The sequence below is a fragment of the Carassius gibelio genome, chromosome B25 (genome assembly GCF_023724105.1).
Source record: "Carassius gibelio isolate Cgi1373 ecotype wild population from Czech Republic chromosome B25, carGib1.2-hapl.c, whole genome shotgun sequence".
Classification (NCBI taxonomy): Eukaryota; Metazoa; Chordata; class Actinopteri; order Cypriniformes; family Cyprinidae; genus Carassius; species Carassius gibelio.
In genome coordinates, this window is record NC_068420.1 from 26,731,765 (window position 1) to 26,750,020 (window position 18,256).

An 18,256-nucleotide genomic window follows, 5' to 3' on the forward strand; every position below is an offset into this window, starting at 1 on the left:
TTAAAGTCTAGATGATTCGGATTAACCCTTTAACTGCCATATCAAGTTCAAGTTCAAGTTCAAGTTCAATTTATTTGTATAGCGCATTTACAACAGCCTCCTGGCTGACCAAAGTGCTTTAACATAAGAGCAAGAATATTACACATACATAAAAATAGACCAGACAAAAAATTTAAAACCACCCATTTCAAAATGTAGCATAACACAGTAGTCAGTACACTAAGGAAAATAAAAAAGTTTTTAGCAAAGATTTAAAAATAGACAAGAAAGGGGCCAGTCTGATCTCTAAAGGCAGGGTATTCCAGAGTCGTGGCCCAGCCACTGCAAATGCACGCTCCCCTCTACGCTCCCCTCTATCCTTTAAAACCTCACTGCCAGAGGGATATTGTGAATGCATGTGCCCGCTGGGCACAGTTTACCTGATGCCACCGGGGTGGTGATGGCATTGGTGGCTTGAGCCCGCCATCGCTGCTTGCAGCTATATTTTGTTATTATTATTATTATTATTATTATTTTTCTTCAAGGTTTCGGGGGCTTTTGGGGCCCTTAACATGCTCAAAAACTCTTGAAAATTGCCACACACCTTGGAACCTGCGGCCATTAGGGCCGGGCAGAGTCTGATACACGGGCGTGGCACAGGGGCTCTACAGCGCCCCCTGTAGTACTGAGGGCCATATATCATGCATACTTGCACGTATACATATGAAACTTGGTACATATATATAACTCATCAAACCAAACAACTTTCACACTGCATGTCATAAGCTCCGCCCAACAGGAAGTTGGCTATTTAGGGTTTTATGAAAAACACATGCTCTGGAATTTGATATACTCCTCTGAGGAACTCCACCCGTTCACCACCAAACTCGGTGAACACGATCTCAAGACATTGGGGATGCTAAATTTCGAAGAGATTTTTGATATCTCGAACGGTTTGCCCGTGGCGAGGCGTTGAAATTATGGCGAGAAATGAGAAACAGGAAATGTCTAATAACATCCACATACATTTCCTGAATTTGATCAAACTTAATTGGTTTGTTCATTGTATGATACCGATCATATATATGTGACTATTAGGAGTCAAAGTTATAGCGCCACCAACTGGCAGCAGGAAGTGAATCATTTTCAAAACGCTTTGAATTCAGCATCTTATTTTTACTTGATTTGCTTCAAACTTCATCAGAATAATGACAAAACACGGCCGAAGAAAATCTGTTGTGGGGATATTTATATCTAATATAGTGTTGCTATGGCAACGTGTCAAACTTGAATGTTCTGTTCTGGTGATTTTTAGGCAGATAACTAGCTCAGATTTACATGAAACTCAAAACACATATCAGTATTAGTGATAGCTAGACAATGGCAAAAGCTTTTAAAAGGGCGTGAAGGAGGCACTCTATAGCGCCACCTTTTGTCAAAAGTGGGGGGGTTAGTTTTAGCTACAGACACCAAACTTGGTACATAAATTGTTCTTTTCAAGACGGACAACTTTCTAATTCACAGTCATCAGCTACGACCAACAGGAAGTCGGCTATTTTGATTTGAATGTGTATTTTTGAGATTTTACAGTTGTGAATTAATGCATACTCCTCACAGGGGAAGTACACTATACACACCAAACTTTGTCAACATGAAGAAAAAACATTGAGGAACTTAAATTGCGAACGGATTTTGGTTAGCTTGAACGGTTTTGTCGTGGTGATTTTTTGAAATGACAGTAAAAAGGGAAACATTAATTGTCTTGTATGTTTAAATTGCAGCTTCCAAACACTTCAAAGCATTTTTTCATACAAAGATCAAATCATTCTGAGGAAATATGCATAGTTTCACGACTTTACAACACTGTATGGATAACAGAAAATTAAAAAACTGTCAGACTTCTCAACTGACATGATCTCACTCTGGCCACTCTGTCTGTGTGAGGAAAGGGAGGGGGAGAGGGAGGGGGAGTGTGAGGGGGTTGGTGACTGTGAATGTTTGGTGACTGACAGTGTGTGTGGATTGTAGGGAGGGGCTGTCTGGCAGAGAGAGAGAGAGAGAGAGAGAGAGAGAGACCTAATCATCCCTTTAATAATCAGGAAAAAAAAATCTGTATTTTAAATTGTTATTGTTTTTGTTGTTGCTAATGGTGGTGTTTTTTCCTTTCATTACAGGTTAAGAAATCTCTTAGGCCTTATCCTTTTCTGACAGTTTTAGGGATTTAAAAACATCCTAAGAATCCTTATTTGTGCTGCAAATAATAATTTCAAACTCATTTGATACTGACCTATGACAACCTGTGACGTGACATGACATTTATTAATCTCATGGATGTAACAGTAAAACTCTTCAACTGACAGATAAAGCTGCAATGCAAGCAAAACTATTTCACAAATGCTTATAGGTCATTAAAATCATTACAAAACACTAATAAATTATTTAAGGATTTGGTAACACTGTAAAATAATGTCTAATTTGTTAACATTAGTAAATGCATTGGTAACACTTTATAATAACTGCACTCATTAGCTAAGCATTAGTAAATAGTTCATGATTATAAAGCCTTTTCCCTTAATAATAGTCATTATTAAGCAGTAATACATCTATAAATAAATTGTTCTTGGTTTAAAAGCACATATATTACAAAATAGATTAAAGTCTCAGTTGTCTTATAAAATAAATGAATAAACACAACCCAGCTTGATTCAGAATTCAGAAATATTTATTTCAAGATGCAATAAAAGGAAACTGTACACTTGAATAGCTTTTGAGCGATTCTTGAAGGATTAGCATCACCTTCTCTTGTACGATGGTTTGAGGAATATATCTTCCAGATAGTACTGCCGCTCCCTATATGCAGAGTATGCAGTCTTCGTAGGGCACCAACTCCCAGAGGGGGCACCATCCCAGTTGCTCAAAAAAAACAAAAAAAACATGCGCCATTCTCCAATATGTGCTCGCGACCGCTCACACCTCATTTTTGCGGCTGAATGTTCGTAATTGATGGATAGACATCTATGCCTGGGTATAGCACATCAGCAATCCGGCACAGAGAAAAGAAAACTAAAGATAAAAAAAACAGGCATAAAGTTGTCTTGACATTGGACATTCGAGAGTCTCAAATTTAGGGCCGGTCTCTAAAGTTACATGTGATATTGTTATACACTTCTCTAACGTCAGTAGCATTTGAAGAGAATGACTTACAGTCATAAAAACAACTGTAATTGTTCATCTAGGTGACAGCTATAATGCACAATTAATTTGAATGTTTGATATTTATTACAACAAACTGTAAGTCATATGTAAATTATGCTACTTTTTCACATGGGCTCAAATGCAAATTTGAAGCTCAATAGCATTTGAGAAGAAAGACTTGCAGTCACAAAACAATTGTAATGTGTTCATATAGGTGTCAGCTACAATGCACACCTTATAAATTTTTTATAAATATAAAAATAAAGTATTACTAAAGTTATATATATATTGTTCTGTGTATGTGATTTCAAAGTCTAGATTGGTCGGATTAACCCTTTAACTGCCGCATCCCTTAAAACTTGATTGTCAGAGGGTTATTGTAAATGCTTATGCCCGCTGGGCACAGTTTTCCCGATGCCACTGGGGTGGCGTTGCACTGATGGCTTGAGCCCGACATTGCTGCTTGCAGCTATATTTATTCTTCTTCTCCAAAATGAATCGCATTTTTGAGGGCCTAAACCTGCTCGAAAAGTCATGAAACTTCGCACACAAATCAGAACTGGCGAAAATTTAGGTCTGATATGGGTATCAGAAGTGGGTGTGGCAAAATGGCTCAACAGCGCCACCTATACACGTTCAACGGTGTGCGCCTCGAGCTACGTTTCATGTACATGTATGAAAATCGGTATACACATGTAACTCTCCAATACCTACAAAAAAGTCTCTTGGAGCAAAATCCGAAACCCAACAGGAAGTCGGTTATTACTAATATTATGAGCAAATTTTGTGTCATTTTTGTCATTTCCATGCGTTGTATTTTAACGAACTCCTCCTAGAGATTCATTCAGATCAACACCAAAGTTGGTATGCCTAATCTGAAGGCCTTTGCGATGTTAAATTGCGAAGCTTTTGAGTTTTCGTTAATGGGCGTGTCCGTGGTGGCCTGGCGAATTTCGATGATTCGCCATGAAACAGGAAGTTGCTATAACTCAGACATACAATGACCAATCTGCCCCAAACTTCACATGTTTGATGAGACTCCTGACCTGAACAGATTGACATGCCCATATTCAGTTATAGTCATAGCGCCACCTATTGGCAACAGGAAGTGACATATTTTACACTGCGATGAACTACTCCTAGAAATTTTATGACATCAATGTATTTTTTGTGGTCAGTCTAATCTAAAGGCCTGTGCGATGTTAAGTTGTGAAGATCTTGAGTTTTCGTTAAAAGGCGTGTCCATGGCGCTGTCACGAAGTTCGATGTCTCGCCATGGGAATAAAAGATGTTATAACTCAGGCATAAAATGTCCGATCTTCCCCAAACTTCACATGTGTGATAAGAGTCCTGGCCTGAACACATCTGAAGGCCAAAATTCCATCAGGTGTGGCAAAATGGCTCGATAGCGCCACCTATACACTTTCAACAGAGTGCGCCTCGAGCTATGTTTCACGTACATGTACAAAAATCGGTATACACATGTAACACACCAATACCTACAAAAAAGTCTCTTGGTACGAAATCCGAATCTCAACAGGAAGTCGGTTATTTAGAATTTTCTCTGCAAAACTGGCGTTGTTTTTGCCATTTTCAGGGGTTGTACTTTAACGAACTCCTCCTAGAGATTTATTCAGATCAACACCAAACCTGGTCAGTGTAATCTTAAGCCCTTTGCGATGTTAAATTGCGAAGATCTTTAGATTTCGTTAAAGGGCGTGTCCATGGTGGCCTGACAAATTTCGATGTTTCGCCATGAAAAAGGAAGTTGCTGTAACTCAGACATACAATGTCCAATCTGCCCCAAACTTCACATGTTAGATAAAACTTCTGCCCTTAACAGATCTACATGCCCACATTCAGTTATAGTCATAGCGCCACCTATTGGCAACAGGAAGTGACATGTTTTACGCTGCGACAAACTACTCCTATTATTTTTTTGAGATTAACATATATTTTGTGGTCAGTCTAATCTAAATGCCTGTGCAATGTTAACTTTTGGAGATCTTGAGTTTTTGTTAAAGGGCGTTTCCATGGCGCCATGACAAAATTTGATGTCTTGCCACAGCAAGAGAAGTTGTTGTAACTCAAGTATAAAATGTTCAGTCTTCCCCAAACTTCACATGTTTGATAAGAGTCCTGGCCTGAACACATCTGAAGGCCAATATTCCATTATAATGATAGCGCCACCTGCTGGCAACGGTAAGATTGGCACATATATGGGATATACTTTGATATATTCCACTTATATTTAGGACATTAAATGCATATTTCTCAACGTTCACCTTTTTACTAAAGCCACACGATGGCGGTGAGCCCGGGTGCGAGGGCCCGTTCATCGCTGCTTGCAGCTTTAATTAGGGCTCAAGCCTGGAGGGCGAGAGCCCTATTGTTTTCCTTAGGATTATTTGTTATTATTATTATTTATTATTATTATTTTTCTTCAAGGTTTCGGGGGCTTTTGGGGCCCTTAACATGCTTAAAAAGTCTTGAAAATTGGCACACACATTGGAACCTGCGGCCATTAGGGCTGGGCAGAGACTGATACACGGGCGTGGCACAGAGGCTCTACAGCGCCCCCTGGAATATGGAGGGCCATATATCATACATACTTGCACGTAGACGCGCGAAACTCGGTACACATATAGAACTCATCAATACAAACAACTTTCGTATTGCATATCATAGGCTCCGCCCAACAGGAAGTTGGCTATTTAGGGTTTATTATTCATATTTGTCGTCAAAGTTGTGGGGGCTTTTGGGGTCCTTAACATACTCAAAAACTCTTGAAAGTTTGCGCACACTTTGGAATCTGTGGCCTTAAGGAGCCTGCAGAGGCTGGGACCTGGGCGTGGCACAGGGGCTCTATGGCGCCCCCTGGAACACAGTCATAAATGTTGATGTATAGCTCACACATACTTGCACGTATTAATATGAAACTCAGTACACATATAGATCTCATCGTGCCGAACAACTTGCGTATTGCATGTTATAGGCTCCGCCCAACAGGAAGTCAGCTATTTAGAGTTATGTAAAAAGCGTATGCTCTGGAATTTGAAATACTTGTCATAGGTTTTTTACTCGATTGCCGCCAAACTCGGTCAACATGATCTCAAGACACTGGGGATGAAAAATTGCCAGGGGATTTTTGATATCTCAAACGGTTTGCTTGTGGCGAGGCGTTGAAATTATGGCGAGAAATGAGAAACAGGAAGTGTCTAATACCATCCACATACATTTCCTGATTTTAATCAAACTTCATCAGATTATTCTTTGTATGATGTCGATCGCATATATGTGACTATTAGGAGTCAAAGTTATAGCGCCACCAACTGGCAGCAGGAAGTGTGTCATTTTCAAAATGCTTTGTATTCAGCATCTTATTTTTACTCGATTTGCTTCAAACTTCATCAGAATAATGTTAAAACACAGCCTATATTAATCTGCTAGGGGGATATTGATATCTAAAAATATTGTTGCCGTGGCAACATGTCAAACTGGAATACTTCTCAGGTGATTTTAAGGCATATAACATACTTAGAATTTCATGAAATTCAGAACACATATCAGTATTTATGATAACTAGACACTGGCAAAAGTTCATAAGAGGGCGTGGAAGAGGCACTCTATAGCGCCACCTTTTGTCAAAAGTGGGGGGGTTAGTTTTAGCTACAGACACCAAACTCGGTACAAAAATTGTTCTTATCAAGATGGACAACTTTCTAATTCACAGTCATCAGCTACGATCAACAGGAAGTCAGCTATTTTGATTTGAATGTGGATTTTTTTTTACATTTAGCTGTGAATTAATGCATACTGCTCAGAGGAGAGTAACACTATACACACCAAACTTTGTCTACATGATGCCAAAACATTTTAAACAACTTAAATTGCCAAAGGATTTTGGATAGCTTGAACAGTTTTGTCGTGGTGATTTTTTTAAATGACAGTAAAAATGGAATTATTAATTGTCCTGCATTTTTAAATTCCAAACACTTCAAAACCTTTTTTCATACAAAAAAAAAAGTCATTCTGAGTAAATATGGATAGTTTCACGACTTTACAACACTGTATGGATAACAGAATATTAAAAAACTGTCAGACATTTCATCTCACTCTGTCCCTCTGTTTGAGTATTATGTGCTGAGACTTACATTGTCTGAGAGAAAATGCGCCCCTACAGGTTCAATTCCTGAAAGGGAAATTCGACTGAAAGGGAGGAGACTCTCTTTTAGTTTCATTTTTTAATCGGTTAAAATACAAATAAATACTTAGATTTAATTCACACTGACAAGCTAAACCAACATAAATGATTATTACCGGGTCAGGGCTCATTAATAATTGATGTGTGGTCAGTGATACGTGAGAAACACGAGAGATGAATCATCGCTCTGAGCATGAGCGTGTGGAATGACGAGCTCAGAAAAAAACAAGTTTATTCTTGTTTTATAGCTTTAACAAATAAAATATTAAAGCGATATCACACAATTCACCAATTAGAACACACCAAGAGCTAAATTCAGATGTTTATGAACTGTTTGTGTGAAAATGAAATATTCGCGGCTGCCTATCTGAAATCACTGCCTCCGATCAGCGCGTACAGTGTCACAAGTTCAAAACAAACGAATTTATTCTTGTTTAAGAGCTTTTTCAAATAAAATATTACCATAAATGCACACAATACACCCATTATAACACAAGAGCTAAATGCAGGTGTTTGTGACCCGTTTAAGTGTGCAAGACTATTTGAAAGCGCGACTGGCAGAATAACATATATCTCTCGAGCTGCAGGTTTCTGCCTTTCGTCGTACGAACGAACACATCAAGGACAAGATTATTTCAAAATACATAATAGCTTGGCGAATATAAACGAAAACAGCCACGTGGACATAAACTGTTGAGAAATAAATCTGAAGTGGATCTACTGGATTTTAATATTAAGTGACTGCATATACCAGCTGCTTCTGTCTTCAATTTTAATCTATATAAAAAATTAAACTCATTCATCTTGGCTGCTTTTTTAATATGTGTACGTATTTATTTATTATTTTGCTCTAACAAGACTTAATCTATATTTAATTAAATCAATTACATTTTATTTTACATTTGATTTGTCCATTTCTGCATCTAAACGCCTAAAAACCTAAAACATGCTCTAGTATACTATTGTTAGCAATTTCTATATCGTCCAATTTATCTGGTGTACACTTTTATTTTCATAATAAACTTGTTTGTTAGATTATACACAGTTACAGTGGTCTATAATAAATATTAACAGGTTTTATTCAAGCTGTTTAGAATGAATGCAGTAGGCTAATTTTTGTAAATGTAAATCCAAAAAAAAAAAAAAAAAAAAGTTTAAATAAATAAAAAACATTGGAAAAGAATAACTGTTGTACTTTTTTATACATTTTGTATAATTTTATAGTTTATGCATTATAGTTATAAAAACAAATAAATTTAGCCACTCACATAGAAATCTTAGGCCTTATCCTTTTTTGACAGTTTTAGGGATTTTTAAAAATCCTAAAAAACCTTATTTGTGCTGCAAATAATAATTTCAAATTAATTTGATACTGACCTCTGACATCCTGTGACATGATATTTATTTGAATTTACATAATTTCATGGATGTAACAGTAAATCAGTTCAGCTCACAGATCAAGACTAAGCTGTAATACAAGCAGAACTTTCACAAATGCTTGTAGGTCAATAAAATCATTACAAAACATTTACAAATCATTTAAGGGATTTGATAACACTGTAAAATAATGTCTAATTTGTTAACATTAGCAAATGCATTGATAACACTTTATAATAACTGCACTCATTAGTAAATAGTCAGTTCATTCTTTATAAAGCCTTGTCCCAATATTAATAGTCAGTAGTAAGCAGTTTATAAATACAGCTATAAATAGCTTGTTCTTGGTTTATAAGCACATTTATTAAAAAGGAGAGTAAAGGGTCAGTTATCTTCCTATGAAAAATAAATAAAATAAAAATAAACAAACAACAACACAGATTGATACAGAACTCAGAAATGTTATTGTGGATTTATGATAAACTCAGCCTGTAAATGAATTAATTCTCCTCCAAGAAGACACAAGTAGTTCACACCAAACTGTTTTAACATGAAGCCATATACTGAAGATGTTAAATTTCAAATGGGTTTAGGATACCTTAAATGGTGTGGCCATAGCGATTTATTAAAGTAACATAAAAAAATACAATAGTTATTTTACTATATCTTTAAAATGTTTAATTCCAACTATTCATAATTTTTTATATACGTAGAAGTCATCATTTGAAGGAAGCACAGTAAGTTTCATAGCTTTATCATTTTCAAGAGCCAGCATAAAATTAAAACTATCATAACTTATAAATCAAGCTGGCAATTCTTAGTACCAATAATGGCCACCAGATGGAGCTATAGGATTACTTTTAAATAATTATTGTAGAACCAAATATGATTTAAATCATTTATAGAAATCTTTCAAAGAAAAATAATATGAATTTTATGTATTTTACTGATAAAATGACCCTCACTTTATTAGAATAACAAGCTGAAGTATTGTGAACTGTATATTAAGAATAATTCTTTATAGGCTTTATGGACAGATAAGTTTTGAGTGACTCTTGAAGGATCAGCACCACATCCTCTTTTACCAGTTTAAAGAATGTATCTTACAGAACAGGTGCGGATGAATTTTGAATTGCTTGAATGGTTTTGTCGTGGTGATTTTTTGAAATAACAGTAAAATTAACCAGTAAATGTCTTTTATTTTTTTAAGTACAGCTTCTAAACACTTCAAAAAAAATGTACACATAGAAGACAAGTCATTCTGAGGAAATATGCATAGTTTCATGACTATACAACACTATATGGATGATAGAAAATTAAAAAACTATCATACATCTGATGTCACTCTGTCCCTCTGTCACTGTGGGTGATGTGTGTGTGTGTGTGTGTGTGTTAAGTGAATTAGGTGTGAAACTATCAGGGAGCATTTAGTCTCCAGTGCCAACATTTTACAGAACTGCCACTTTCCTGGAGTCTCAGAATTACAATGTGTCAGGTTCTGAGAAATCAAAGATTCCAAAAAATGATTTAATTAGAATACCATGAAGTATTGTGAAATACTATATATTAAGACTTTATATATAGGCTTTATGAACAGATTAGAGTGACTCGTGAAGGACCAGCACCACCTTCTCTTGTCCGATGGTTTGAGGAATATATCTTCCAGAATCCGGGATTAAGATTTAGGAGCTCATTTTTATTCCACCTCCTTTCCTGAAAGTCTGTCTTGCAGAATTGACTAAAAATGAATCTTCACATTAATTCCTAATTATTTTGCAATTATTTTTGTAAGTTCTTCTTGACCTGTTTTTTTTTTTTCTTCTTCTTTTCTGACCTCATGACCCAGTCAGCATTTTTGTACAATGGTCAAGTCTTAACTTATCCATTTCTGTATTGCATTTGTGTTTGATATTTCTCATGGGTATTACATAATTTTCGACTTTGAGTTAAAACAGTTTGAGTTAAAACTCTTTTTTAGCGCATTTCATCTGTAAAAGAAAACATGTCTAATAATTCTGCACATGAATATAAGGAGTTTTTCTCTTCCAGCTTTCCTGGACTATTGTATAGCACTCATAAATGATTAAATAAAAAATAATGGTAGTCATTAAGATTGATATGGTTTGGAATTGGTAAAATGTGCTTGGAAAAAAATCACAATAAAACAATGTTTTAATGTTTAAGTTTGGAATATTAACTGACATGAATGAATGCTATATAAATATTGTTCATGTTAACATAATGTTTATAAATGAAATCTTATTGTAAAGTGTTACTATATATATATATATATATATATATATATATATATATATATATATATATATATATATGTTAGGGCCGGGACTCGATTAAAAAAATTAATCTAATTAATTAGAGGCTTTGTAATTAATTAATCGAAATTAATCGCATTTTAATCGCATATAAATATTTGACCTGAGAACAGTGAGAAGTAATTTTTTTTCACATGGATTTATAATATACCATTGAATAATGACTGAATACATAAGCTTAAGCAACAAAATATTGTTTATTTTTGTTCAACCAAGTGTAGCAGACCAGTGCAATTTTTGCCATGAAGTGTAGCAATAGCATATTTAGAAACAATTTAGAAATAGTACATTTCAGAAATTCAGGAAGCTTATAGGTGCTGGAACCTTCTGTAAAGAGTTTTTTAAGTAAAACACAATACTGTCAATTACATTCAGAACATTGGAAACACTGACTATTAGAAAACATCTCTCTGTTGCTTCAGAGGCCATAACATACTAAGTCCAACTCTCAATAACCTTGGCCAAAACAATAACGAGTTCAACATAAACTGTTGCACCAACAAAATAATATATAGTTCAACATAAAGTGTAAAGTCCACGCTAGCTGCTATATGTTTTGCGTTGAGGTGATACTTGAGGCTCGATGTGCTGCAGTGATATCATAGACAGTAGTGATATGCGAAGCGAACGCCAGTTGGTGCTTCAGTATAATCGGTCCGCCGAAACAAATCCAGTGAGAAACGTTCTGCGGTGCAAAAATAAGTTATTAAAAATGCGGGAATTTATTTTTCTGTAATTAATTAATCTTAGTTAACGCATTATTTTTTGTGTAATTAATTAATCTCAATTAACGCGTTAAAGTCCCGGCCCTAATATATATATATATATATATATATATATATATATATATATATATATATATATATATATATATATATATATATATATATATATATTGTTCTGTGAATGTGATTTTAAAGTCTAGATGATTCGGATTAACCCTTTAACCGCCATATCCTTTAAAACCTAACTGCCAGAGGGATATTGTGAATGCATGTGCCCGCTGGGCACAGTTTACCTGATGCCACCGGGGTGGCGATGGCATTGGTGGCTTGAGCCCGCCATCGCTGCTTGCAGCTATATTTAGGGCCCGAGCACCGAAGGTGTGAGGACCCTATTGTATCTGCTCTGTTTATTATTATTATTATTATTTTTCTTCTCCCCAATGAATCGCGTTTTTGAAGGCCTAAACATACTCAAAAAGTCAGGAAAATTTGCACACACCTCCGAACTGGTGAAAATTTACGTCTGATATGGGTTTCAGAAGTGGGCGTGGCAAAATGGCTCGACAGCGCCACCTATACATGTTCAGCGGTGTGCGCCTCGAGCTACGTTTCACGCACATGTCTGAAAATCGGTAAACACATGTAAGACACCAAGACCTACAAAAAAGACTCTTGGAGCAAAATTCTAAACCCAACAGGAAGTTGGTTATTTTTAATATTATGAGCAAATTTTTTGTCATTTTTGCCATTTCCATGCATTGTATTTTAACGAACTCCTCCTAGAGATTAATTCAGATCAACACCAAATTTGGTATGCCTAATCTAAAGGCCATTGAGATGTTAAATTGCGAAGATCTTGAGTTTTCGTTGAAGGGCGTGTCCGTGGCGGCCTGGCGAATTTTGATGATTCGCCATGAAAAATGAAGTAGCTATAACTCAGACATACAATGTCCAATCAGCCCCAAACTTCACATGTTTGATGTGACTCCAAACCTGAACAGATTGACATGCCCATATTCAGTTATAGTCATAGCGCCACCTATTGGCAACAGGAAGTGACATATTTTACGCTGTGATGAACTACTCCTAGAAATTTTTTGACATCAATGTCTTTTTTGTGGTCAGTCTAATCTAAAGGCCTGTGCGATGTTCAGTTGTGAAGATCTTGAGTTTTCGTTAAAAGGCGTGTCCACGGCGCCATGGCAAAGTTCGATGTCTCGCCATGGGAATAAAAGATGTTATAACTCAGGCATAAAATGTCCGATCTTCCCCAAACTTCACATGTGTGATAAGAGTCCTGGCCTGAACACATCTGAAGGCCAATATTCCATCGGGTATGGCAAAATGGCTCTATAGCGCCACCTATACACTTTCAACGGAGTGTGCCTCGAGCTATGTTTCACGTACATGTACAAAAATCGGTACACACATGTAACACACCAATACCTACAAAAAAGTATCTTGGTACGAAATCCGAATCCCAACAGGAAGTCGGTTATTTAGAATTTTCTCTGCAAAATTGGCGTTGTTTTTGCCATTTTCAGGGGTTGTACTTTAACGAACTCCTCCTAGAGATTTATTCAGATCAACACCAAACTTGGTCAGTGTAATCTAAAGGCCTTTGTGATGTTAAATTGCGAAGATCTTGAGGTTTCGTTAAAGGGCGTGTCCATGGTGGCCTGCCAAATTTCGATGTTTCGCCATGAAAAAGGAAGTTGCTGTAACTCAGACATACAATGTCCAATCTGCCCCAAACTTCACATGTTAGATAAGACTTCTGCCCTTAACAGATCTACATGCCCATTTTCAGTGATAGTCATAGCGCCACCTGCTGGCAACAGGAAGTGACATGTTTTAGGCTGCGACAAACTACTCCTAGAATTTTTTTGAGATTAAAGTATTTTTTGTATTCAGTCTAATCTAAAGGCCTGTGCAATTTTAACTTGTGGAGATCTTGAGTTTTTGTTAAAGGGCGTGTCCATGGCGCCATGACAAATTTTGATGTCTCGCCACAGCAAGAGAAGTTGTTGTAACTCAGGCATAATTTGTTCGATCTTCCCCAAACTTCACATGTTCGATGGGAGTCCTGCCCGGAACACATTTGAAGGGCCATATTCCATTATAATGATAGCACCACCTGCTGGCACCAGGAAGATTGGCACATGTGGAATAAATGTTGATATTTTCCACTTATATTTATGAGTTTGAATGCATATTTCTCACCGTTCACCAATTTACTAAGGCCACTCACTGCCGGTGAGCCCGGGTGCGAGGGCCCGTTCATCGCTGCTTGCAGCTTTAATTAGGGCTCAAGCCTGGAGGGCGAGAGCCCTATTGTTTTCCTCAGGATTATTTTTTTTTTTTTTTTTTTTTTTTTTTATTCTTCTAATTTTTTTCTAAGGTTTCGGGGGCTTTTGGGGTCCTTAACATGCTCAAAAACTCTTGAAAATTGGCACACACCTTGGAACCTGCGGCCATTAGGGCCGGGCAGAGTCTGATACACGGGCGTGGCACAGGGGCTCTACAGCGCCCCCTGTAGTACCGAGGGCCATATATCATGCATACTTGCACGTATACATATGAAACTTGGTACATATATATAACTCATCAAACCAAACAACTTTCACACTGCATGTCATAAGCTCCGCCCAACAGGAAGTTGGCTATTTAGGGTTTTATGAAAAACACATGCTCTGGAATTTGATATACTCCTCTGAGGAACTCCACCCGTTCACCTCAAAACTCGGTGAACACGATCTCAAGACATTGGGGATGCTAAATTGCGAAGAGATTTTTGATATCTCGAACGGTTTGCCCGTGGCGAGGCGTTGAAATTATGGCGAGAAATGAGAAACAGGAAATGTATAATAACATCCACATACATTTGCTGAATTTGATCAAACTTAATTGGTTTGTTCGTTGTATGATACCGATCGTATATATGTGACTTTTAGGAGTCAAAGTTATAGCGCCACCAACTGGCAGCAGGAAGTGAATCATTTTCAGAACGCTTTGAATTCAGCATCTTATTTTTACTTGATTTGCTTCAAACTTCATCAGAATAATGACAAAACACGGCCGAAGACAATCTGTCGTGGGGATATTTATATCTAATATAGTGTTGCCATGGCAACGTGTCAAACTTGAATGTTCTGTTCTGGTGATTTTGAGGCAGATAACTAGCTCAGATTTACATGAAACTCGAAACAGATATCAGTATTAAAGATAGCTAGACCATGGCAAAAGCTTTTAAAAGGGCGTGGAAGAGGCACTCTATAGCGCCACCTTTTGTCAAAAGTGGGGGGATTAGTTTTAGCTACAGACACCAAACTTGGTACATAAATTGTTCTTATCAAGACGGACAACTTTCTAATTCGCAGTCATAAGCTACGACCAACAGGAAGTTGGCTATTTTGACTTGAATATGGATTTTTGGGAATTTTCTTTTGTGAATTAATTCATACTCCTCCCAGGGGAAGTACACTATACACACCAAACTTTGTCTACATTAAGAAAAACCATTGAGGAACTTAAATTGCGAACGGATTTTGGTTAGCTTGAACGGTTTTGTCGTGGTGAATTTTTGAAATGACAGTAAAAAGGGAAACATTAATTGTCTTGTATGTTTAAATTGCAGCTTCCAAACACTTCAAAGCATTTTTTCATACAAAGATCAAATCATTCTGAGGAAATATGCATAGTTTCACGACTTTACAACACTGTATGGATAAAAGAAAATTAAAAAACTGTCAGACTTCTCAACTTACTTGATCTCACTCTGGCCACCCTGTCTGTGTGAGGGAAGGGAGGGGGAGAGGGAGGGGGAGTGTGAGGGGGTTGGTGACTGTGACAGTGTGTGTGGACTGTAGGGAGGGGCTGTCTGGCAGAGAGAGAGAGAGAGAGACCTAATCATCCCTTTAATAATCAGGAAAAAAAAAATCTGTATTTTAAATTGTTATTGTTTTTGTTGTTGCTAATGGTGGTGTTTTTTCCTTTCATTACAGGTTAAGAAATCTCTTAGGCCTTATCCTTTTCTGACAGTTTTAGGGATTTAAAAACATCCTAAGAACCCTAATTTGTGCTGCAAATAATAATTTCAAACTCATTTGATACTGACCTATGACAACCTGTGACGTGACATGACATTTATTAATCTCATTGATGTAACAGTAAAACTCTTCAACTGACAGATTAAGCTGCAATGCAAGCAAAACTATTTCACAAATGCTTATAGGTCATTAAAATCATTACAAAACACTAATACATTATTTAAGGATTTGGTAACACTGTAAAATAATGTCTAATTTGTTAACATTAGTATATGCAATGGTAACACTTTATAATAATTGCACTCATTAGCTAAGCATTAGTAAATAGTTCATGATTATAAAGCCTTTTCCCTTAATAATAGTCATTATTAAGCAGTAATACATCTATAAATAAATTGTTCTTGGTTTAAAAGCACATATATTACAAAGGAGATTAAAGTCTCAGTTGTCTTATAAAATAAATAAATAAACACAACCCAGTTTGATTCAGAATTCAGAAATATTTATTTCAAGATGCAATAAAAGGAAACTGTACACTTGAATAGCTTTTATGCGATTCTTGAAGGATTAGCATTACCTCCTCTTGTAAGATGGTTTGAGGAATATATCTTCGAGATTGTACCGCCGCTCCCTATATGCATAGTATGCAGTCTTCGTAGGGCACCAACTCCCAGAGGGGGCACCATCCCAGTTGCTCAAAAAAAAAAAAAAAAAAAAACATGCGCCATTCTCCCATCCGCGCTCACGACCGCTCACACCTCATGTTTGCGGATGAATGTTCGTAATTGATGGATGGACATCTATGCCTGGGTATAGGACATCAGCAATCCGGCACAGAGAAAAGAAAACTAAAGAAAATAAAACAGGCATAAAGTTGTCTTGACATTGGACTTTCTAGAGTCTCAAATTTAGGGACCGTCTCTAAAGTTACATGTGATATTGTTATACACTTTTCTAACGTCAGTAGCATTTGAAGAGAATGACTTACAGTCATAAAAACAACTGTAATTGTTCATCTAGGTGACAGCTATAATGCACAATTAAATTGAATGTTTGATATTTATTACAACAAACTGTAAGTCATATGTAAATTATGCTACTTTTTCACATGGGCTCAAATGCAAATTTGAAGCTCAATAGCATTTGAGAAGAAAGACTTGCAGTCATAAAACAATTGTAATGTGTTCATATAGGTGTCAGCTACAATGCACACCTTATACATTTTTTATAGATATTAAAATAAAGTGTTACTAAAGTTATATATATTGTTCTGTGTATGTGATTTCAAAGTCTAGATTGGTCGGATTAACCCTTTAACTGCCGCATCCCTTAAAACTTGATTGTCAGAGGGTTACTGTAAATGCTTATGCCCGCTGGGCACAGTTATCCTGATGCCACCGGGGTGGCGTTGCACTGATGGCTTGAGCCCGACATCGCTGCTTGCAGCTATATTTATTATTATTATATTCTTCTTCTTCTTCTCCCGAATGAATCGCATTTTTGAGGGCTTTAACATGCTCAAAAAGTCATGAAACTTTGCACACGGGTCAAACCTAGTGAAAATTTTCGTCTGATATAGGATTCAGAAGAGGGTGTGGCAAAATGGCTCGACAGCGCCACCTATACCAAGAAAATCAACAGCCTTCCAGCTATGTTTCACGTACATGCACGAAAATTGGCACACATATGTAACACACCAATACCTACAAAAAAGACTCTTGGAGCGAAATTCTAAACCCAACAGGAAGTCGGTTATTTTTAATATTATGAGCATATTTTGTGTAATTTTGGTCATTTCCATGTGTTGTATTTTAACGAACTCCTCCTAGAGATTTCTTCAAATCAACACCAAATTTGGTATGCCTAATCTAAAGGCCTTTGCGATGTTAAATTGCGAAGATCTTGAGTTTTCGTTGAAGGGCGTGTCCGTGGCGGCCTGGCGAATTTCGATGATTCGCCATGAAAAATGAAGTTGCTATAACTCACACATACAATGTCCAATCTGCTCCAAACTTCACATGTTGGATGAGATTCCGAACCTGAACAGATTGACATGCCCATATTCAGTTATAGTCATAGCGCCACCTATTGGCAACAGGAAGTGACATATTTTACGCTGCGACGAACTACTCCTAGAAATTTTATGACATCAGTGTCTTTTTTGTGGTCAGTCTAATCTAAAGGCCTGTGCGATGTTCAGTTGTGAAGATCTTGAGTTTTCGTTAAAAGGCTTGTTCATGGCGCCGCGACGAAGTTCGATGTCTCGCCATGGGAATAAAAGATGTTATAACTCAGGCATAAAATGTCCGATCTTCCCCAAACTTCACATGTGTGATAAGAGTCCTGACCTGAACAGATCTGCAGGCCAATATTCCACCGGGTGTGGCAGAATGG

General features: G+C 36.9%; 1 long non-coding RNA gene across 1 annotated transcript; it reads left to right on the plus strand.

The window, feature by feature from the left end:
* Positions 1 to 497: 497 nt before the first annotated feature.
* On the plus strand, positions 498 to 16,597 carry LOC128014317 (uncharacterized). Its single transcript, XR_008183528.1, has 2 exons — positions 498 to 2,153; positions 15,818 to 16,597. It is a non-coding gene; the product is annotated as an uncharacterized LOC128014317 (long non-coding RNA).
* Positions 16,598 to 18,256: the final 1,659 nt, after the last annotated feature.